The sequence below is a fragment of the Rhinopithecus bieti genome, unplaced genomic scaffold, assembly GCF_001698545.2.
Source record: "Rhinopithecus bieti isolate Rb0 unplaced genomic scaffold, ASM169854v2 scaffold_5132, whole genome shotgun sequence".
Classification (NCBI taxonomy): Eukaryota; Metazoa; Chordata; class Mammalia; order Primates; family Cercopithecidae; genus Rhinopithecus; species Rhinopithecus bieti.
In genome coordinates, this window is record NW_016804791.1 from 1,874,491 (window position 1) to 1,897,583 (window position 23,093).

The 23,093-nt window shown below is 43.7% G+C and overlaps 1 protein-coding gene across 1 annotated transcript in view; it reads left to right on the forward strand.

Moving 5' to 3' along the window:
* KIF26B (kinesin family member 26B) overlaps positions 1–23,093 on the forward strand; it is a 576,785-nt gene that overhangs the window by 327,153 nt on the left and 226,539 nt on the right.

The following is a 23,093-nucleotide window of genomic DNA, read 5'->3' on the forward strand; positions in this document are numbered from 1 at the left end:
AATTTATTTATTTATTTTTTGAGATGGAGTCTCGCTCTGTCGCCCAGGCTGGAGTGCAATGGCGCAATCTCAGCTCACTGCAAGCTCTGCCTCCTGGGTTTACACCATTTTCCTGCCTCAGCCTCCTGAGTAGCTGGGACTACAGGCACCCGCCACCACACCTGGCTAATTTTTTCTGTTTTTAGTAGAGAGGGGTTTCACCATGTTAGCCAGGATGGTCTCGATCTCCTGACCTCGTGATCCACCCACCTCGGCCTCCCAAAGTGCTGGGATTACAGGCGTGAGCCACTGTGCCTGGCCATTTATTTATTTATTTATTTATTTATTTATTTATTTTTGAAGGAGTCTCACTCTGTTGCCTGGGCTGGAGTGCAATGGTGCGATCTTGGCTCACTGCAACCTCCACCTCTCAGGTTCAAATGATTCTCCTGCCTCAGCCTTCCGAGTAGTGGGACAGGTGCGCACCATCATGCCTGGCTAATTTTTGTATTTTTAGTAGAGACGGGGTTTTGCCATGTTGGCCAGGCTGGTCTTGAGCTCCTGACTTCAGGTGATCTGCCTGCCCTGGCCTCCCAAAGTGCTGGGATTACAGGCATGAGCCACTGCACCCAGCCTCAAACACTAGTCTTGTTTCTTCTAGCACACTGTATACTTGTACCCACTAAACAACTTCTCTTCATCCCCCTCCCCACTCCTCGTCCCAGCCTCTGGTAACCACCAACCTGCTCTCTGTCTTCACCAGCTCCACTTGTTCAGTTCCCAAATATGAGTGAGAACGTGTGATATTTGTCTTTCTGTGCCTGGTTCATTTCACTTCCCATAATGACCTCTAGTTCCACGCATGTTGTACAGCTCCTCTCTTGTCGGAATATATTTTGTAAAACAACAACAAAAAAATTGGGAGGATGAAAGGTTTTCACTGCTTATATAAATGACAACTTGTAAACTAATGTGAATAGCAATATTTTCACTGAGTAGAGTGCTACCTATTTGCCCATTCAGAATTAAAAACTCTGACAAACAGCTCTGTCTGTATATCCTTGCTCTCTCACTGATGGTCTTTTGATTGGCACTGGAACACCCATCTGCTGGGCCTTGCTGAGACTGTGGCCGTCTCTGCCTTTTGGACCGAGCTGCTCAGACAGTTGACCTGACATTGGCTGCCTCATTGCCACTGAATGGGGATGAGGTCCTGCTTGTCCATGCTTGTTGGAAGGTTTTCAGGCCTTAGCTCTGCTGAGCAAAGACTTGGTTGAGTAACAAGTGAGGAGGAAACTGCAGCGTTCCATTGTTTACAACGGGGACAGCCTGCGGCACCACTGGACATTCTGAAGTGGGCTCTGGTTGGGTCATTGGGTAGAAGGTCATTGGGTAGGTGGGAAAAAAATCATTGCAAGGTTATGATTGCACCACTGCTTTCCCGCCTGGGCAACAGAGCCAGACTCCATCTCTTACAAATAAATCAGAGGACTGAGAGAAAATATTTACAAATCATGCATTTGATATTTCTCCAGTGATGTATCAGTGGCCAATAAGCACATGAAAAGGTGCTTAACATCCTTAGTCATTAGGAAAATGCAAATAAAAACCACAACGAGATGCCACTTCAAACCCTCTGGGATGACTATAATCAAAAAGACAGATAATGCACTGGGGGCATTTCGAGTGTTGGCGAGGATGTGGAGAAGCTGGAACAGTCATACGTTGTTTGTGGGAATGTCAAACAGTGCGGCCACTGTGGCACAGTCTGGCCGTTCCTCAAAAGGTTAAACACAGAGTTACCAAATGATCTAGCAATTCCATTCTTAGGGATATACCCAAGAGAACTGAAAACATACATCCACACAAACATTGTACACGAATGTTCATAGCAGCATTAGTCAAAATAGCCAAAATAGAGGAAGTAACCCAAAGGTCTATCAGCTGATGCAGGAATAAACCGAACATGGTGTATTTGCACGGTGGAAAGTTATTCGCCACAAAAAGGAATAAACTACTGATGCATGCCGCAGTGTGGATGGACCTCGTAAACGTTCTGGTAGCTGAAATAGGCTGGATACAAAAGGCCACAGATAGTAAATTGCATTTATATGAAATGTCCAGAATAGCCAAAACTATACAGACAGAAGATACATTTGTGGTTGCCTAGAACTGGGGGTGTTGAGTGAGAGGAGAAGGGAGTGTGAAAGGATGTGAGTGAGGAAGATATTCTGTGTTCCGTGATGATCACATCATCATATGCATAGTGATTGCACAACTCTGTGAATATATTAAAAATCATTTAGTTGTATACTTTAAATTGGTGAGCTTTATGTTTTGTGACTTTTATCTCAATATTAAAATCCAAGGAAGGGCAAATTTATGTTGTTTTTGGCTTTTAAGAAACTGTCTTAAAAGACACATTTATTTACTTACTTACTTACTTACTTGAGACAGGGTCTCGCTCTGTTACCCAGGCTGAAGTGCAGTGGCACGATCTTGGCTCACTGCAGCCTTGACCTACCGGGCTCAAGTGATGCTCACATCTCAGCCCCCTGAGTAGTTGGGACTACAGGTACATGCCGTCATGCCCAGCTAATTTTTGTAGACATGGGGTTTCACCATGTTGCCCAGGCTGGTCTTGAACTCCTGTGCTCAAGTAATCCACTCGCTTTCGCCTCCCAAAGTGCTGGGATTACAGATGAGAGCCACTGCACCTGGCCATCCCTTTTATACTTTGTTAATGGAGAAGTAAATAAACAACCAGGGTGTAAACAATACATGCATCCCCGTAGCTCAAAGGAACAATGGAGCATATGTGTTGAAGTGTCTGAGAAAAACAGAAAAAATACTCGTGCCTGGAATGATGGAAAGAATTGTTCCGCCTTGGGAGAAGCGGTGAAGGGTGGAAGCCTCCAACAGGTGTGGGAGATGGTGTTTCTCAGAGTGAGCCAGTACATTTTCAGCAAAATAAAGACTTTAGTAGGCTCCTAGCTTGTACAAATTAAACTGCAAAACTGGAGCTGGTTTCAGCCTTATTTTTTAATTATGTGGGATTAGTCATTTGTGCTTGATGCTCCCTCTTAGCTCAGCCCCATTTCTCTTTTCTAAATCAAAAACACTTGGTTCTAAATCCTGGCTTAGAAAGCATATTTTTGAAGCTCAAGACGCAAAATTCATTTGTTCGTGCATTCAGCAAATACTTTTCAGTCATGCACCGTGTGCCGGGCCCTGTCCAGGCACCTGAGACACACTGGGGAACCAAGATGAAGATTCCTGCCTTCAGGGAGCTTAGATCCTGGTGGGGGTGAGGGATAGGAAGGGGCAGAGACAGATCATACGCCACAAACACAGTGGGTTAGTCAATCCCGTGGCAGCTTGGAAGGTGATAAATGCTATGGAGAAAAAAGAACAAAGTAGTGCACGTACAGAAGTGGAATGGTGTGGGTGGCGTGAGCAGCTAGAGCCCTAAGATGGTGAGATTTGGGCAGAGGCATAGAGGAAGTGGGGGAGGTGAACCAAGCAGGTGTCTGGCTATCTCTGAGGGAAAAGCATTCCCAGGAGAGGAAACAGCAAGGTTAAAGGTTGGAAGGGAGAGCGGGCCTGGCATGTTCAAGGAACAGCAAGGAATCCAGGTTGGCTGGAAAAGAGACCGAGTGGGAGCAGAGCAAGTCGGTGAAGTCTCAGGAGGGTCAGAGTCTATAGGGTCTAGGAGGCCATTGTAAGGACTTGGCCTTTTTTAACAATTTAAATATAATTCATATACCATAATATTTGCTCCTTTGAAGAGTATAACTTACTTGTTTTTAGTATACTCATCATATTGTGCAACCAGAACATTTTCATCACCCCAAAAGGAAATTTCATACCATAAACACACACGCACACACACGTCCCTCTTCCCAGCCCCTGGCACCCGCTAATCAACATTCTGGCTCTACAGACTTGCCTATTCTGGACATTTCATATTAATGGGATCATACAATACGTGAACTTCTGTGTCTGTTTTCGTTCACTTCACATCATGATTTCAAAGTCCATCCATGTGGTAACAAACATTATTAGTACCTATTCCTTTCTGTATCTGACTAGTATTCCACGGTACGGATAGACCACTGTTTGGTGATGCATTCATCCATGGATGGACATCTGGGTTCTCCCACGTTTTGGCTGTTGTGAATAATGGTGCGATGAACGTTCATATACAAGTTTCTGTGGGGGTGTGTTTTTCTTTCTTGGGTGTCTGCTGAGGAGTGGAAGGACTTGGGCATTGCTTTTCTCCTGTGTGAAATGGGAGCCATCGCAGGGTTTTCACCAGGATCTGATTTGCTCTTTTTTTTTTTTTTTTTTTTTTTGAGACGGACTCTTGCTGTCGCCCAGGCTAGAGTGCAGTGGCGCAATCTCGGCTCACTGCAACCTCCGCCTCCCGGGTTCACGCCATTCTCCTGCCTCAGCCTCCCGAGTAGCTGAGACTACAGGCGCCGGCCATCACGCCTGGCTAATTTTTTGTATTTTTAGTAGAGACGAGGTTTCACCGTGTTAGCCAGGATGGTCTCAATCTCCTGACTTGTGATCTACCCGCGTCAGCCTCCCAAAGTGCTGGGATTACAGGCGTGAGCCACCACGCCCGGCCCTGACTTGCATTTTAAAAGGGTCGCTTTGGCTGCCTGTTGGAATCAACTGTGGGTGAACAGTCAGTAGCAGGAAGGGAACCAGGCAAGAGGTGATGGCAGCGACATAGGTGAGAGTGACGATGGGTCAGACCAGGGTGGGAGCAGTGAAGGGGCTGACAGATTCTGGATGTATTTTGAGGATGGCCAATAAAATTCTTGATTACTGTGAGAGAAAGTAAGGATATAAGAGTCAGTCCCAGGATTTTGGGATAACCTATTGGAAAGATGGAGCTGCCATTAAATGAGAGGGGGAGGGGTCATGAGGGATCCGGAGCGCAGTTTGAATACACTGAGGTGGAGATGCCCGTCAGACATCAAGAGGAGACATCGAGCAGAGGGCTGGATGGATGAGTCTGGAGTTCAGGAAGCAGCCTGGGCTGCGGACATAAATTTGGGAATTATCGGCATATAGATGGCATGGAGAGCCCTGAAACTGAGTAAGATCACTAAGGCTCCCATTTATTCAAAGGACAAAACAGCATAAATGTTGACGGAGAGTGGTAATCTTTTCTATTCATTGAATTCCAGCAATGAGCTCCTGTTATCACTAGAAACACACATCGCAGATAAGCTTCTCCAGAAATACATATTTCAACCTGGTTGAGCTATAGGCACCCACGGTATATCTACAGAAGTCATGTATTAATATCTTCGAGGCATATGCATCGATATTGTCTGAAGTCTTTTTTGTGAGCTGATTTCTGATGATGCTTTCAGAGTTTTGTTGTTGTTGTTATATTTTTGCTCTCCCGTGTATACCTTGGTTTGTGATCAGTGTGTAAAGGAGGAGGAACGGTTGTTTGGTTGAGACATTTGCAAATAGTGAGTAGTCACCTTACCTAACTTGGCTAATTTGCATTGTTTCCATACAGAGAAAGTAGTTTGACAGTCAAGGATGATAGAAAGTCAGAGGATGATAGAAAACAATCCTTTCTTCATACAGAATAATAAGAAGAAATGAATAATCTAAAGAAAGAAATAACGACAAGAGACATATGGGATGCTGACTGGTCCAGAAACCATGTCAGGTAGCAACAGTGGCAAATCTGAGGGAGTTCAGCCTGAGGAAGACCAAGGGGAGAGAGTAGAAGGGATACGCAAATATTTGGAAGGACACAGGCTTCTTTTCTGTTGCTCTGTATAGAACTAGGATTCGTGGATAAGGACTGCAAATAGACAAATTTCTACTTAAATAAGAAAAAACTTTCATAAGAAAAAACTTTCAAATAATTAAAGCTGCCCGGCCAGGTGCAGTGGCTCACACCTATAATCCCAACACTTTGGGAGGCTGAGGCAGGTGGATTGCTTGAGCCCAGGAGTTCAGGACCAGCCTGGGCAACATGGCGTGACCCTATCTCTCCAAAACAAAAACAAAAATAAAAACAAAAAACAAACTAGTCTGGTGTGGTACATGCACCTGTAGTCCCAGCTACTTGAGAGGCCGATGAGGGAGGATCACTGGAGCCTGAGAAGTCAGTGCTGCAGTGAGCCATGACTGTGCCACTGCACTCCATCCTGGGCAACAGAGCAAGACCCTATCTCAGGGGGAAAAAAAAAAAGCTGCTAAACTACGTGCAAGATGGGTTTGGGCATAGTGCATGGGCCAGCCTGTTGGCATAACGTGTGGAAGCGGGTGACCCGCAGTCAGGGGTCCGCAGGGGGACTGCCATACTGGGCTAGGGCCTCTGAGTGCTCTGCCAGCCTAGGGGTTCCATGATTCTCAGCAGATTTCCAGCAGGCGTTTGAGGGTTTCTGCATTCAGTGACACAAACAGGCCCTCGTTCTTCAGCGGGTTATAGGCAGCTTGGTACCATGTAACCAGAACATCTAGAGTTGAAGTGTTACACTAATGCTTTCCAAGAGTCAGAGCTGGCAGAGTGGCCGGGTGCACAGACGGAGTTTGTGCGCTTTCCTTTTAGAAATACACTCTGCTCTCTGCACCTGAATTGTTCTCACTCTGTAGAGGACTTGGGATTCTTGATGTTATTTATCTTATGTGTTCCAAGTGCTAAAGTAGTTTAACCCTAACACTTTTAAAATGTTAATAAAAAAAAAAAAAAAAAAAAGAGACGGAGAGAGAAATGTTTAAAGTTTGGATACAAACCCTTAAAATCGATAAATATTCTCAGGGAAAGGGACCACAGAGGTCATCTGGGTCGATTTCCTCATTTTATAGAAAAGGAGTCTGCAAGATCCAGATAGCAGTTCACCCCAGATGAGTTGGTTGATTCAAACCGTCCCTTCCTATTTCTCCCTGCAGTGTTTTATCTACAATTATATTATATTTAAGATTTGGCAACAATGACTATATGAGAAGTCCTTATGCTATGCCAGGAACTGTGCTGGCCGTGTGTTGTGTGTGCATTGTCCTATTTAAAATGCCACCTGTAAGTGCCATCTTTGGAATATTTGTCGTTTAGAAAGAAGCATGTGCTTCGAACCAATGGCAGAGACCAAATGGCTTTTCTCTTATCTTGACTACTGTGTGGATTTCTCCATAAACAAGAACTGGCAAAGGGCCTCCTAACAGCTCTGTGGCCCTCTCTGGGCTCAGAGAATGCCCGCAGCCATCAGCCCAGCTGGCAACACATGGCTGCAGGCTCTGTTCCCACGTTTCAGTCAATCTGTCTAGAGAACAATGGAACTCCTGAACCATTCCCGTGCTCAAATGTAACGTAAAAAGGACAATATAAAATTTCAGGCTTCTGTGTTTGAACTACTCCCCTGGGGAAAGGAGCATGGTGGCTGGGAACGCAGCATTAAACAAGGAAACTCCATGTGTATCCAGCATCACTGAGTGCTCAGGTCTGCAGACCGCAGAGATCTGTAATGCTTATTCCTGTTCCCACATCTTTGATCTTTTTGCATGAAGCTAATATTTGAGAATTCTTTCTTTCCCTGGAGTGTCAAACCTCCTGTCAACTCACCATAAAGACAAGGAAGAGATTTCCTTTTTCAACAAGTGAGGACAGACAGATGTGGCCAAGCGTTGATTATTATTGTAAGAGATGAATACAAATGTTATTATTACTGAGTGCTAAGCTTTGTTTATTTCTTCAGAATTCCCCTAGTGCCTCTGGGCTGGGAATCTCCCCCACAGACCTTGATCAACGTCCCATGGCACTTTGAACAGTCCTTAGTTTGACCTGACAGCACGCTCCAGTCTTCGCCTTCTCTAGTAGCACAGCAGCATCTAACCAATAGGCAGTCTTCTTGACACTGTGCGTATTTTCACCATCCTAGATAATGAAGCCCAGAGTCAAGGAAAATAAAGATAACAAACGAGACAGCATATTTGATTCTAGGAGATTTGATTGAAGATGGAGATGGTCAGGTAGGCAATTCAATGGGGAAAGACACTTATTTTTTATTTTTGAGACGGAGTCTTGCTGTGTCACCCAGGCTGGAGTGCAGTGGTGCGATCTCGGCTCCCTGCAACCTCTGCCTCCTGAGTTCAAGCCATTCTCCTGCCTCAGCCTCCCCAGTAACTGGGACTACAGGCGTGTACCACCATGCCCAGATAATTTTTGCATTTTTAGTAGAGATAGGGTTTCACCATGCTGGCCGGGCTGGTCTCGAACTCCTGACCTGTGATCCTCCCTCCTCAGCCTCCCAAAGTGCTGGGATTACAGGCGTGAGGCACCATGCCTGGCCAAGACACTTATTTTTAAGTAAGACCTTCCAATGAGTAATCCTTTATAATCAACATTAGAACTAGATGAGTATTCAGAAATGCATGTTGTTTTATATGATAATACAAAGGACTGAATACAAACATTATTAACCAAACTCAGAAGTTCTTGAGAGCTTGGGGAAAAAACTGCCCGAGGGTACCCTGCTTTGCGTGCATGTGATATGTTCCATCTGCCTGAAATTTTCCTTTGAAATAAGAAGCGAGGGCACAACTGGGTAGGAGAGGGTTGGGAAGGGGCCCATGGAGGACTCACCTCACTGATGTGCTGTGGAGGCTCGACGGATACATTCTGCGCTTGCCTCCTACCTGGTGTGGGCTGATGATCACGACTAGTGTTCCCACCAGTGAGTGGTTCACCCCGAGGCAAATGTGTTCCCTAAGGTGGATTTCAGAGGAAGAGGTGTGCTGTGAGTTTCCAGTTCTAACAAGCCAGTGGAGGCCAGGTAGTCTCTGTTGTTGGAGCCTGGCGATCTGGGAGGGTGGTGTGATGAATCCCAGGCCACCACGCACAGTTTCTGGCAATACGACGTTTCATCAGTTCCACGTTAGAACAGTGAGTCCGAGCCAGTGGAGAAAACTTCCCCCTCAGGTGTGAGGAGGCCCGGGCAGCAGATGCCAGGACTCACACTCCTGGGCATCATTGATTTTGGAAGGTAGGAAGCAGGTGCTGGACAGAGCTCTGGGTCCTCTTCTTTTGCATCTGCTCCAGATCTCAGGGGGTTTCATTGGCATCCTGTGTTTGATGTTCAGTGTGAAATCCAAGGGCCTGGTGAGGAGAAGCTGTCTCAGAACCAGTCACAATAAAAATAATGATCAATAGTTAACATGCATAGAGCATTTGCTTTGTCTCAAGGCATGTGCTGGGTTCTGCTAGTGTCCTCATGAATAGATGAGGAAAACGAAGCTTAGAGAGGTCAAAAGAGCTGTCCGAGGTCACCCAGCTGGGGTTGCAATCCAGGTCGCCCCAGCTCTGAACCTCTGTGCTTCCTGACCTGGCTTCAGTGCCTGTGAGTGTCACAGTCTCACTGGTTTTACCATAGCTGCTTAACAGCTGGTGTCGGGGGAGCGGGGAAGTACAGAAATGAAGTTTACATCATTAACAAGAAATTTTGCTAATTAATTTTAGGGGGACACATTGAGCAAGTCCACCCAGGTGCATGTTGCCACAGTACCATTCAAGAGGGCAGTTGAATGCACACATATGCGTGAAGGGCATGGGTAGTGCACTTGTAACCGCAGAGGAAGCAGAAGGTTAAAAGGAGAAGCTAAATACACCTCAGTGCTGGAACATTCATTTTGCAGATTTTTGTCAGGTTTGGCAGAGAAACCTCCAAGCTCTAATCTTACAGGGCAATGACTTGGAAATCAATCAGGAAGCATATTTCCTGTTACCTTCGTACAGCAAATGCTTTTCCTCGTTCTTTTCTACTCTTAGTAATGTATTAGTAAAATGTGTTTATAAAAATCAGAGTTTCCTCATTCCATCTTTATGTTTTTCCTTATGTCTTTATAAAATCTGTAAGTTAGTTTCCTCATTCCACATTTATGTTTTTTCTCATTCTAATGCCCTTTCTTGAATTGTTAGTTCTTTGCTTTAATGATGCTTTGTTAGGACTGGGCTGATACCACACCATTTTTTGATTTCTTCTGGTTTGATTTCTACTTACACCTCAAAGATTTTTTTTTTTTTTTTTTTTACATTTACATTTTATTTTTTAATTTCTTATAATTGGATACAAATAGATCTTATTCATACACTATTCTGTACCTTTATTTTAAAAGTATAAATATCTGAAAAAATGAAGAGAGAGAAAGCTGGTTGCCAAGATTATAATAGCACATGTAAGGAGTTAAAAGCTTATTAAAATATGCCCATTAATTGATGTTTCATCAAGCAAAGGGGTAAAATAGGCACAATGAAAATAAAACATGTATGTGCCCACTTTTTAGCATTATTAGGGACATTCTTCTGAAAGAATTGGTAGTTTTTGAAAAAAAAACAAAAGAAATAAAACCATTGGATGAATTGTGTACAAGCTTATTTAAACACACTAAGTGTTTTTTAGCATTTCTTTATTTTCTACCACAATTAGAATATACTCTATGTCCACAGGTTTTAAAAATAAACCCATAATATAATATAAAAATTTTATTTACACATAAACTATCTAAAGTACATATTTTTGATAACTTAATTTGTTCTTAAAGTAGGAGCTATACATTATACTGTGTTTTTTATTTCTCAAGAATTTTTAGGTGAACCACACCGGGACTCCCATTGTATAAAAATAACTGTTTGTCTTTAGGCCATTCATCCTCAGGGTTACAGGTGTATTCAGACCAGCAAGTAAGCCCTGGAACAGAGAAAGGGACAGATTCACTAGGGAGAAAAAAAATGTATTAATAGAGAGAGTTTGAGAAGTGTCAATTCTTCAGAACTAAAAACCAATTTAACAAAAAAGACGAGTGTCTCTGTATTATATGAAGCTTACCAACTCCATCGTAACAGTACAGGAGAGGGAAGTATAGAATGGTACGTTTCTCTAATTGTTAATGAAAGTTGAATGTGATTGTTTATTTAAAAAGTGGCACCTAAAAGATTTTTACCTTCATATCTTCTCTTTACCTGTGACCTCTCTGCCTTGCCTCCCTTATTACGTGTTAATAATGCTGGGTTACACTTTAACTCACTTTGGCCAGTATTCTAAATCTTATCTCTCCAAAAGAAGTGCTAATGAAATGTCCCACCATTACCTATCTGTGCTCTCTTACAAATGCAGATTAGGAGCCAAACATTCCGCGGAGCCACATAACTGCTTTTCATATCAAGCCCTGAACAGCAAGTAAAGGGGCAGGATTGTGAGGAGTCAGACTCCCCATCTAGGTCACCTGACAGAGGCCTCTCCTCACCCTGTTGCTGGACACTGTCACTTCTCTAAGACATTTGATGGTGACCAGGTTCTCCACTCGTCCATGTAGTTTCTGGGATGGATTCCTCTCTGGAATATTAGACTGCCTCACAGATTAAACTGATAAAGGAATTTTGCAGCAAAATGAAATAGATTTTGGAGCATTGTTTGGAGATCGGCGATTTGTTCCAACAATCTGGAGCTGCTTCTCCTCCTTCTTCTCCTTCTCCTTCTTTCCTCCTCCTCTTCCTCCTCTTCCTTCTTCCTTCTTTCCTCCTCCTCTTCTTCTTCTCCTTCTCCTTCTCCTTCTCCTTCTTCTTTTCTTCCTATTATTATTCTTTTAATTCATCAGAGGAGAAGCTCCCAAGAGAGACGATTTGTGTGAGAGGGCCTGGAGACTGGGCCCCTGAGTGTTGCTTTTCTTTGAATTAAGTGGAATAACAAAAGACAAGCAGGCATCTTGGTATTTTAAGTGTGTTTTCCCGAGGGAAATAGAAATAAACACAACACCGACCAAGTATTCAACAGACGGATGGGTAAAGAATCTGTGGGGTAGATATGGAATAGAATATTATTCAGCAATGAAAAAGGAATGCCATTCTGACACATGCTACAACATGGATGAACCTTGAAGACCTTCTACTAAGTGAAAGAAGCCAGGCACAAAAGGCCAATAATATATAAATCCACTTAAATAGGGGACCTAGAATACGCAAATTCACACCAACAGAAGTGATTACAGGGGATGTGGGGAGGGAGAATGGGTAGTTCATATTTAATGGGTGCAGAGTTTCAGTTTGGGATGATGAAAAGTTTTGGAACTTGATAGTGGTGATGGTTGCATGACATTGTGAATGCACTTAATGCCACTGAATTGTACCCTTAAAGATGGTTAAAATGGTAAATTGTAAACTATATTGCCATCATAATTTTTTTTTTTTTTTTTTTTGAGACAAAGTTTCACTCTGTCACCCAGGCTGGAGTGCAATGGCGTGATCTCGGCTCACTGCAACCTCCACCTCCCAGGCTCACATGATTCTCCCGCCCCAGCCTCCCAAGTACCTGGGATTACAGGCGCCCACCACCACTGCTGGCTAACTTTTGTATTTTTAGTAGAGACAGGGTTTTGCCATGTTGGCCAGGCTGGTCTCACACTCCTGACCTCAAGTGATCCGCCCGCCTCGGCCTCCGAGAGTGCTGGGATTACAGGCGTGAGCCACCGCGCCTGGCCTTAAACCTTTTTAAAGTGTTGCACGTGAAGGTAACCTTAGGAGAGAACTCTTCTACTTCCTATAAACTGGTGATGCTGTGTAGCCATTTCCTGTGATCCCAGAGCCTGCAGGGCAAGCCTTTCAGATGGCACACGGTGCCCTTTCACACGAGCGATGCTGACATTTTCTCCAGAGCTGTGATGAATAAATAAACGAAGGAAGGAGTTACGATTCCTGACTACTTTGCATCTTGGTCAATAGTCAGTCTGTCTTCTGGTTAAATATGAGTGTTTTTCTTGGTGGCAACCCCTTCCTCCAGCTGCTATTCTTACAGATACTGGCATTTACTTAAGTGAGCCCTCTTTTCAAACAGGACCTGACCTTTCCTAAAGGAGCTTTAAAGAAATCCGTATTTCCTGATTATAAATAGAAAATAGTATGCTTTCTCCAGGGTTAATGTGGGCAAAGCAAAGCAACGTTGGTTCTAATTGAAGTACAGAGTCTTTAAGGCTTCTTGTGTAATATTTCCCTTTTGTCCATTTGGGCTGGAACTGCTTCAGTAAGCATTTTATAAAATCAGTGAGAAATTCCAGAAAAGGCTTCTGCCTGTTTTATGAGGGTCATATTTGGAGCAAAGGAGGGAAGAAAAGCATCTGTCAATTTGATAAATCATTTTCAGGAAAGAAGAAGTTTCAGCAAAGTGTAAGACGGAGTTGGCAATTCAAGGGAGAAAAAAAAAGAGGAGACCATCACATATAGTGCTATATAAATGGTTTTTATAGAGAGCTCTTAAATGTGCAAAATAATTTCATATATAGTGTCTCATTAGTGCTCACAGCAATCCAGTAAAGTAGTTATTACTTTACAGGTGAAGAAATGAAGGTTTGGCTTTATTTTATTTCATTATTTATTTTACATTTTTTATTTTAATTAAAAATTTTTTTGAGACAAGGTCTCGCTCTGTCACCCAGGCTGGAGTGTAGAGGTGACAATCACAGCTCACTGCAGCCTTGGCCTCCCAGCCTCCCAAGTCGCTGGGACCACAGGCACATGCCATCACGCCTGGCTAATGTTTTTGCAGAGACAGGGTCTCGCTGTGTTTCCCAGGCTGTGGTTCAGCTTTAATAAGTGGCTTGCTCAAGGCCTCCCAGCCTGTAGGAAGAACTACACTTTTGCAGAGCTTCATTCCTGTCCACAGAACTGTTCCAAAGTCAGAGGTCCTGGGCCTGAGGGATGGGTTTGTTGCAAGGGGCTGGCTCCTGATAGCAAACCTTCATGGCTCCCTGTATATGTGGAATGAATCTCTAATTGTGGAGAATTGAGAATGGGGGGGGTGGTTAGATGCCCTTGAAGTGTTTTGCCAGTGTAGCTTGTGTCATGATACCTCTTTGTGTCGCTGTAAGTGTGATCATGCCCACATCTTTCTGACATGGTCTTTTGCGCCTGCATTTGCAGTTTCAAATTTAACAGATTTAAACAGATTGGTGGCCCGTATGTATCTAAAAGAGAAACATGTCATCTCCAGGACCAACTATATAATTTGCAGGGCTCAGTGCAAAATGAAACAGAGGGACTCTAGCCCAAAAATGATTAAAAGTGTCAATGCAGCAACAGCAGAGTAGTCAACCAAGCGTGGGGCCTGCATGCTGGCACCACTGTAGCGTGGAAAAGCGCAAGACCTCCTTCAGGTCAGAGCTTCACGGTGTGCCCTCACAGTCTGCTTTTGGGCTTTCTGCCAAGCTGCCTACACACTACTCTTTGACACAATCAAAGGCAAAGAGTTAAAGGAAAGGTAGTCTTGAGGCCTGAACTCTCTACTAATCCTTTTTTTTTTTTTCTTCTTTTGAGACAGGGTCTCACTCCATTTGCCCAGGCTGGAGTGCAGTGACATACTCTCAGCTCACTGCAGCCTGAACCTCGGCTCAGGTGATTCTCCCACCTAAGCCTCCCAAGTAGCTAGGACTACAGGCGCATGTCACCACGTCCAGCTAATTTTTTTTTTTTTCTTTTTTTTGAGACAGAGTCTTGCTCTGTCCCTAGGCTGGTATACAGTGGTGTGATCTTGGCTCACTGCAAGCTCTGCCTCCTGGGTTCAAGGGATCCTCCTGCCTCAGCCTCCCAAGTAGCTGGGATTATAGGCGACTGCCACCACGCCCAGCTAATTTTGTATTTTTAGACGGGTTTCACCATGTTGGCCAGGCTGGTCTCGAACTTCTGACCTCAGGTGATCCACCCACCTCAGCCTCCCAAAGTGCTGAGATTACAGGCATGAGCTGCCACGCCCAGCCTTGTATTTTTTTAAGTACAGATGGAGGTCTCATTATGTTGCATAGGCTGGTTTCAAACTCCTGGACTCAAGCAATCTGCCCGTCTTGGCCTCCAAAAGCGCCGAGATTACCAGCATGAGCCACCACACTGGCCAACCCATACTTTCCACTGGTACAGCGTCTTCATTCATTGCTTTAATAGCAACTTTTAGGCTCACTTAGCTTCAAAAAAGAACCCTCTAACCATATGGAAAAAAAAAAGAATCAGCAACAACTTTGTACCCACCTGACATTTGGCCAGAATTTTTCCAACAGAGCCTAACAATAGATATGCTCTCTGAAACCTCTACCCAAATCATACACTCCTTGCTGTGTAGGGTTGTTTGAGAGGATATGAAGGACAAGGGACTGAGCCATGACACCTGTCACTTCCCATCTGAGCAGTTCCTGAAGAAACAGCCCCTGGGGAATGAATTACCCTCGCTGCCTCGGGGACAGGCACCTCCTGGTCCATGTCCATCCCTGGAGTCAGATCTGAGCCACAGATCCTGTCAGTCCTCTGCTGTGGCCCCATCCTCCTCTGTCTGGCTTCTGATGAACTGAAGACTGGGATCCAGGTTATAATGGAGACTTAGAGTTGAGTGAAGCATTTTAGCTTTAAGAAGATTATTGTAATTATCTCAAGGCATTGAAGGGCTGCTTCATTTGCATTTCAGACACTAAAATCAGAGGGCAGATCTTTAAGAGGTTAATTTTGTGAGTGAGTCCTTAATAACAGAGGGACCAAGACTAGATTCTTTATGCCTTAGGCTGGGTTTGCAGTTGGTAGATGCAAAATATGCTGATAAGATTAAAGCTCCTCCAGTGACTCTTAAGCCTCAGGCTCTTTTATTTGCAAATGTCCTCTACCCTCCATCTCAGATAACTCTCTAGGCTCTGCTACTCTAGAATCCCTTACAGCAGATTTGCCTGGACAGGAAAGCAAATTCGTATCTCTTCCAATCACTGCAGGACATGGAACTGGTGGTCCAGCTCCAAGTCTGGCAGCGAAACCTCTTCACTGAGGATCTAGGTAAAGGCCACTTACTGATCATTATAAACATACTCATTATAAAGCAGTCCTGGCCGGGCGCGGTGCATCAAGCAAGCCTGTAATCCCAGCAGCTTTGGGAGGCCGAGACGGGCCGGATGCACGAGGTCAGGAGATCGAGACTCCTGGCTAACACTGTGAAAACCCGTCTCTACTAAAAATAGAAAAAAACTAGCGGGCGAGGTGGCGGAGCCCGCCTGTAGTCGCAGCTACTCCCGGGAGGGCTGAGGCAGGAGAATGGCGTGAAACGCCGGGAGGGCAAGCTTGACCGAACACACACACCCACGCACCCACACCACCAAACACAAAACCACAGCAGGAGGCTGAGATCTGGCACTGCACTCCAGGCTGGGGCCGACAGAGTGAGAGCTCCGTTCTCAAAAAAAAAAAAAAAAAAGCAGCTCCTTCCGGATTTCTGAGCATTTTCTTGAATAAACTTATTGAAACCCCCTAAGGAGAACTCAGACATCCTTTTCAACCCTCAGGAGCAGATAAGAGGATGCAGTTTCATTTCTTAAATTTGCAGTTGCGTTTCAGTTATGAATAAACACGGACTGGACTTCTAATGCTAGTATAGGAACAATATTTGTATCTCCTGGAAGTAAATCCTATAGCTCGTTTTCTTTTAAAATTGTGCAATCCACAGTCAAGTCCTGGGGTAGAAGTCTAAGAGGTGTCAGCTACATGAGGCTAAAGTGACTTTGGGATAGTCTGCAAGTATCTCAACCTGTCATTTTTCCAGACATTCAGATATAGAACATTTTAAATACAGCACTGCCTTTTTCTTGAAATATTTAGTTTTCGTGTTAGCTAAGTTTGTGATTTTTTTAATGCAGAAAAGAGGATTTATTTTTAATTTCTGATTCCTCGTAGGGCTATGTATATGTAAAGTCCAGGGTTATGAGAAGGCAGAAATAAACTTGCTGGGTAGAAGGCGTCATGGTATCATGTGATGTGGCTTAGGTTAATATGGGCCAGAACACTTTCTCTTTAGACATTGCTAATGTTATTCTTATTCTTCTACTATTCATAATAATAGCTAACATTGACTGAGTGCTTACAGAGTGCTTGGAACTTTGCTAAGAACTTTATACTGATTATCTCATTTGAGTTTTATAGAAACATTTTGAGGTAGATATTGCTAATATCCCAATGTGACAGAAGGAAGAAGCAGAGGCTCGGGCAGGTAAGGAACATGCCCAGACACCACTCCCTAATAAACGACTGAGCTGTGTGTGAACCTAGTTCTTTCCGTCCAAAGCCCATACTTGTAACCACTGCACTGCTGTTTGTAGATTTGTTCGACTCCTCCGAACAGTAAGTCAGTTTCATCTTACTTGCCTGGCCTCTCCCTTGAGTATTGAACTTGGCAGGAAATAGTGTTGGGAGTGATCTGTGATATCTGAGATAGGTAGATCCAGTACAGAAGAATGTTGAAACTAGACTTACTATTCCCATATTAGATTCTTCTCAGACTGTCCACGAGAGAGTTCTCCATGGACCCCATACCAATCAGGCTTCTGTAGAACAAATTCTTTTTTTTTTTTTTTTTTTGAGACAGAGGCTCGCTCTGTCGCCCAGGCTGGAGTGCAGTGGCGCGATCTCGGCTCACTGCAAACTCTGCCTCCCGGGTTCCCGCCATTCTCCTGCCTCAGCCTCCCGAGTAGCTGGGACTACAGGCGCCCGCCACACCCGGCTAATTTTTGTATTTTTAGTAGAGACGGGGTTTCACTGTGTTAGCCAGGATGGTCTCGATCTCCTGACCTCGTGATCCACCTGCCTTAGCCACCCCAAGTGCTGGGATTACAGGCGTGAGCCACCATGCCCGGCCTGTAGAACACATTTTTATTATGCAGTCCATGTTCATATGTTTAGCCTGTCAGTGGGCTACTTGTTAATAAAAAGCAGCTGTTTCATATTAGTGTCTCATCGAAAGCAGTGCCTGTTTTCCATTCATTCTACCTTGGATTTGTTTTCTTCCTCAATACTGAATTCTTAGAAAATGATATGTATGTCGAAAAATACTTGAGAATACCTGATAACGGTTTTCTGTTGCATTTGTTGCTGTATGTGAACCTTTCTATCAGGAATCCCAGGTGTTTTGTGATTTCTGTATTTGTGAAATAGATTAACTCTCCTTATGGTTGGAGAAACCAAAACAGTGCAGGTAAATGGTGTTTTGAAATATCCATAATAGTAGTGAATAAGTCAGATCCTCACAATGCTTCATTTTTTATGGAAAATTTGAACACATACCCACCTCTTCAGTACTGAAGAATTTTTTCCTCTTTGATTTTGTTGCTGAGATTGGAGTTTGTCCCATGAGAAATCACTGAGCAGAGTTAATTTTTTAGACAGCATATTTGTTCTCTACCAATATTATCAAAAGAATGAAATGAATTTCAACCAGAGATGTAGGACCTAAAAAATTTAGGTCAAAGCTTATATATAAGTGGCTTTGTCTTGCTGGCATCAGTATTTTCATATTTCTCTTTCAAACGAAGATAACTTGATCTCAATATTTCAGAATTCCATGTAGCCCACCCTACTCACTGCCATTGTCGCCTGTTATGCTCACATAAAGATCTTCTGTTTTCCTTGCCTGGGTTGTTCTCCCATGTCTGAGATGGCTGGATGGACACAGGTGGCCTAAAATTCCTGTGCCAGATTCAGCATGATCCTGACCTAACTTGGCCTGGATCATAAAGTAAGCCTCAGGGAATGTTCCTGTAGCCTGCGCGGGAACCACTGGCCTCTAGGAGCTCCTTATGGAGGAGAGAAAACAAGGAGCTATAAACTGGACAATGGATTAAAAATCTAGTAAACTGGGCTGGGTTCAGTGGCTCACACCTATAATCTCAGCACTTTGGGAGGCCGAGGCGGGTGGATCATCTGAGGTCAGGAGCTCGACATCAGCCTGGCCAACATAGTGAAACCTCATCTCTACTAAAAATACAAAAATTACCCAGGTGTGGTGGTGGGTGCCTGTAATCCCAGCTTCTCAGGGTACTGAGATGGGAGAATCACTTGAACCCGAGAGACGGAGGTTGCAGTGAGCCAAGATCCTTCCACTGCACTCCAGCCTGGGCAACAGAGCGAGGTTACCTCAAAAGAAAAGAAAAAATCTAGTAAACTGACTTCTGAGTCAGATCTAACCTCCTGTGTAACCTTGGCTAAGTTACCAAATTTCTCTTCACCTCAGTTTCTCTGACTGAAATGGAGACACGAGCCAGAAAATCTTTAAGTTCCTGCCAAGTTTAAGAGTTTGAAGATTCCATAATGTCTGCTTTCACAGCAGGACAAGCAGCAGTGCTGTTTTACTATCTGCATCTTGGGGCTTGTTCCTCTGAGCCCTTGAAGACAAGGGCTGAGCCTGTCAACTCTTTCCTAAAACACAATTTAAACCCTTCGCAATGGTCAGAAATGCCACTCTGGGAGGCCTCCCCGGGTTCTCTGGGTGTTTTGTTGAAGCAGAATCAGGTTCTCTAATGTTCTTTTTGTTGAAGATGATATCTACAGGCTTTATAAGCTTTCTTCTGATGGGGACAGGGAAGAGGTTAGTTCTCTTAAATAGTGTTCAACTATCAACCATCAACTTTAGGGAGGCCGTTCAATAGCCCCAGTTTCTCTTTGTGTATAACTAGAGCTAATAAGAGAATGTGGGTAAACTGGGCTAAAAATAAGCCAACATTACAGTAGTTCATATGATATTTTTAAAAGAAAAACAAAGGTGGCAAGCCAGACTAAATAAGGCTACCATGGCCACTGAAGTTTTGCATCAATTTGTGACCAAAGGACATTTTTCAAACTGACCTAAGCCAATTTGGTATCTGCAGTTATTTTTGGTAAATATCATTAGCCTCCCATAGTTCAAAGGAGGTGGGGCTATAGGTTTTCTCCTACAAAACCTTGTTTCCAGGTTGTGTTACAAAGGAAATAAATCTCTTTTTTTGTTTTGTGTTTTTGAGATGGAGTCTCGCTCTGTCACCCAGGCTGGAGTGCAGTGGCGTGATCTTGGCTGACTGCAACCTCTGCCTCCCGGGTTCAAGCGATTCTCCTGTCTCAGCCTCCTGAGTAGCTGGGACTACAGGCGCTGCCACCACACCCGGCCGATTTTTATATTTTTAGCAGAGACAAGGTTTCACCGTGTTGGCCAGGGTGGTCTCGATCACCTGACCTCGTGATCCACCCGCCTCGGCCTCCCAAAGTGCTGGGATTACAGGCGTGAGCCGCCGCGCCCAGCCAGGAAATCAGTCTTAAGCCAAATTCTGCCATACTTCCAGACACGTGTAGCAAGCTGACCGGAAGAGTTCCTACAATTCGTTTTGTGAACTTGATGAAAAGCCTTGCCCCATCCTTTTAGGTAATCCTACGGCACTTTACATAACGGGTACCCTAGAGGCGACTGTGGTTATTGCACTAATGGCATGAGCCAGAATAATCATCCAGTTAGTCAAGCAGAGAAAAGTGCTCCTGGAATGACCCGAACAATAGGCCAATCAGTTCAAATCCCTAGGTTAATTGGGCTTGCTGGGTTTTATAAGAGCAGGAATGCCTGCTCAATATTTCTAGCCAATCACTATATCTTGAACATAACCATGTGCACCAAAGAAAAATAATTTCTAACTTCCATGATTCCAATTAACCTCTGCCGTTGACCAGTAATAGAGCTAGCCAAAGCAGTGTGGCAACAGCCTTTGGAATGTAACCTTCTGCTGATACTCTCAGATGGTAGCTTGGACTGGCATAGGCACTGAGCAGTCAGAACAGATTCTGGCCTCAGCTGAGGCTGTACAGACGCTTCCTACTGAGCCAGAACTGTCTGAGAGAGCTGCCGAGGCAACCAGGTCTTGCGTAGCTAAGATCTGAGATAGATGGGAACTATAGAGAGGGAGTAGGCACTTTTCTCTCCCTGTTCATCTGCTGAGAAGGCAGCAGACCTTTTGGTGGTATAATGAGGTTTAAGAGACAAAATTTGGGGTTCAGACCTGCCAAGGTAGACAAGACTTAAGAGATTAAGATCCTGGGAGGAAGAGACTGGGAGGAAGTGAACTGGATACTCCAGTAGTTTTCTCCTTTGAAGCATTTGCCAAATATTAGGCTGTATAGTGCAAGAGACTAAGCAAAAAAACCATTTTAAGTGGAATTTTCAGTATCACAGTGCTAAGTAAAAAATAAAAATAAAAAATAAAAAAAATCACATGGCTGGGCGCAGTGGCTCACACCTGTAATCCCAGCACTTTGGGAGGCCGAGGTGGGTGGATCACCTGAGGTCAGGAGTTTGAGACCAGCCTGGCCAACATGGTGAAACCCCATCTCTATTAAAAATACAAAAACTTAGCCAGGTGTGGTAGTGGGCACCTGTAATCCCATCTACTTGGGAGACTGAGGCAGGAGAATCACTTGAACCCGGGAGGTAGAGGTTGCAGTGAGCCAAGATCATGCCATTGCACTCCAGCCTGAGCAAAAAGACCCAAACTCCATCTCAAACAAACAAACAAATCAACAATAAACAATCATATTCAAAGCTTAGCCAGGAGAAGAGGCATTAGGAGATACCCCACTGGGATCCTTGAAGAATCATACCCTAAAAATAGATGTGAACCTGAAGTAGACAAGCGATACAAAATCTCAGTGAGCTCAGTCTGGGATTGGTGTAGCTTGATCACTCCCATTCAGGCTGCCCACCAGAGGACTGGGTGAATGATCACTGAAGAAAGATAGGAGTCTCTACATTTCCCATAAGTTGTTTCAATCAAAAATGATCAAGCATACCAAGAAATAGGCCTAAAGGAAAAAAAAAAAAAGCATTGGAAAAATACCCATAGTTTACCAGCATTATCAGACATAAATTTCAAAATATCTGTGATTCGTATGTTCAGGAAGATAAATGATACAATACAGAATTTCACCAGAAAATTGCAATTCATAAAAAGAACCTGGGGCTGGGCGGGGTGGCTCACACCTGTGTAATCACAGCATTTTAGGAGGCTGAGGTGGGCAGATGGCTTGATCCCAGGAGTTCAAGACCAGCGTAGGCAACATGGTGAAACTCTATCTCTATACAAAATACAAAAATTAGCCAGGCATGGTGGCACACACCTGTAGTCCCAGCTACTTGGGAGGCTGAGGTAGGAGGATCACCTGAGCCTGGGAGGTCAAGGTTGCAGGGAGTCAGCTTCACTTCAGCCTGGGTGACAGAGATCCTGTCTCACAAAAGAGAAAAGAAAAGAAAAGAAGAGAAAAGAAAAGAAAGAGGAAATTCTGGAACTTAAAAAATGAAATAATGGATATTAAGAACACAACAAGTGGATCTAATAGCAGGTTAGATTTAGTACAAGACAGAATTAGTGAAATGGAATACAAATCAGTTGAAAATATCCAGAGAGATGCAGGGAGAACAAAAAAGGATCAAAATACAGAAAAGAGCAGAAGAGACGTATGGAACACATGTAACATATAATGGAAAGCCCAGAAGAGGGGAAGAGGGAATGGGGCAGAAGCAATGTCTTTTCTTTTCTTTTAGTTGACACATAATAATTGTACATATTTATAGGATAAAAAGTGATGACTTTGGTATAGGTATACAATGCGTAATGATCAAATCATGGTAATTAGCATATTTATCAACTCAAACATTTATCATGTCTTTGTGTTGTGGACATTCAAAATCTTTTCTTCTAGCTTTTTGAAAACATACAATAAATCATCCTTAACCATATTCGCCTGAAAGTGCTGCTGAACTCCAGAACTCCTTCCTCCTACTTAGCTATAATTGGGTCTATAATTTGGTATCCATTAACGAACCTCTCCCCATCCACCTCTCCTTCCTACCTTTCTCAGCCTCTAACGCCTACAATTCTACTTCAAAACATGATTTAAGAAGCCCTGGCTTGCCCCAACTAGGATGTACACAGAGAAAACCACAGCTGGGGACAATGTGGTTGTCTGAAACTACTGAAAACAAAAGCCAAGGAGAAAAATGATTAAAGCCGTGAGAAAAAAATTCGTTATTTTCAAAGGAGCAACAATAAGACAGAAATTCTTTCTCAACAGAAACAATGGATGCCAAGAGACAATGGGATGTCGCATTCATGAATTGAAAGAATGTAACTGTCAACCTAAAAGTTTACAAACTTAACAAAGATATTCGTCAAACATTGAAGTGAAATAAAGACATTTCAGGACAAAAATGGAAAGAATCTATCACCAGTAGATGAACACTGAAAGAAATACTAAAAGGAAGTCAACAGATAAGAAGAAAATGATC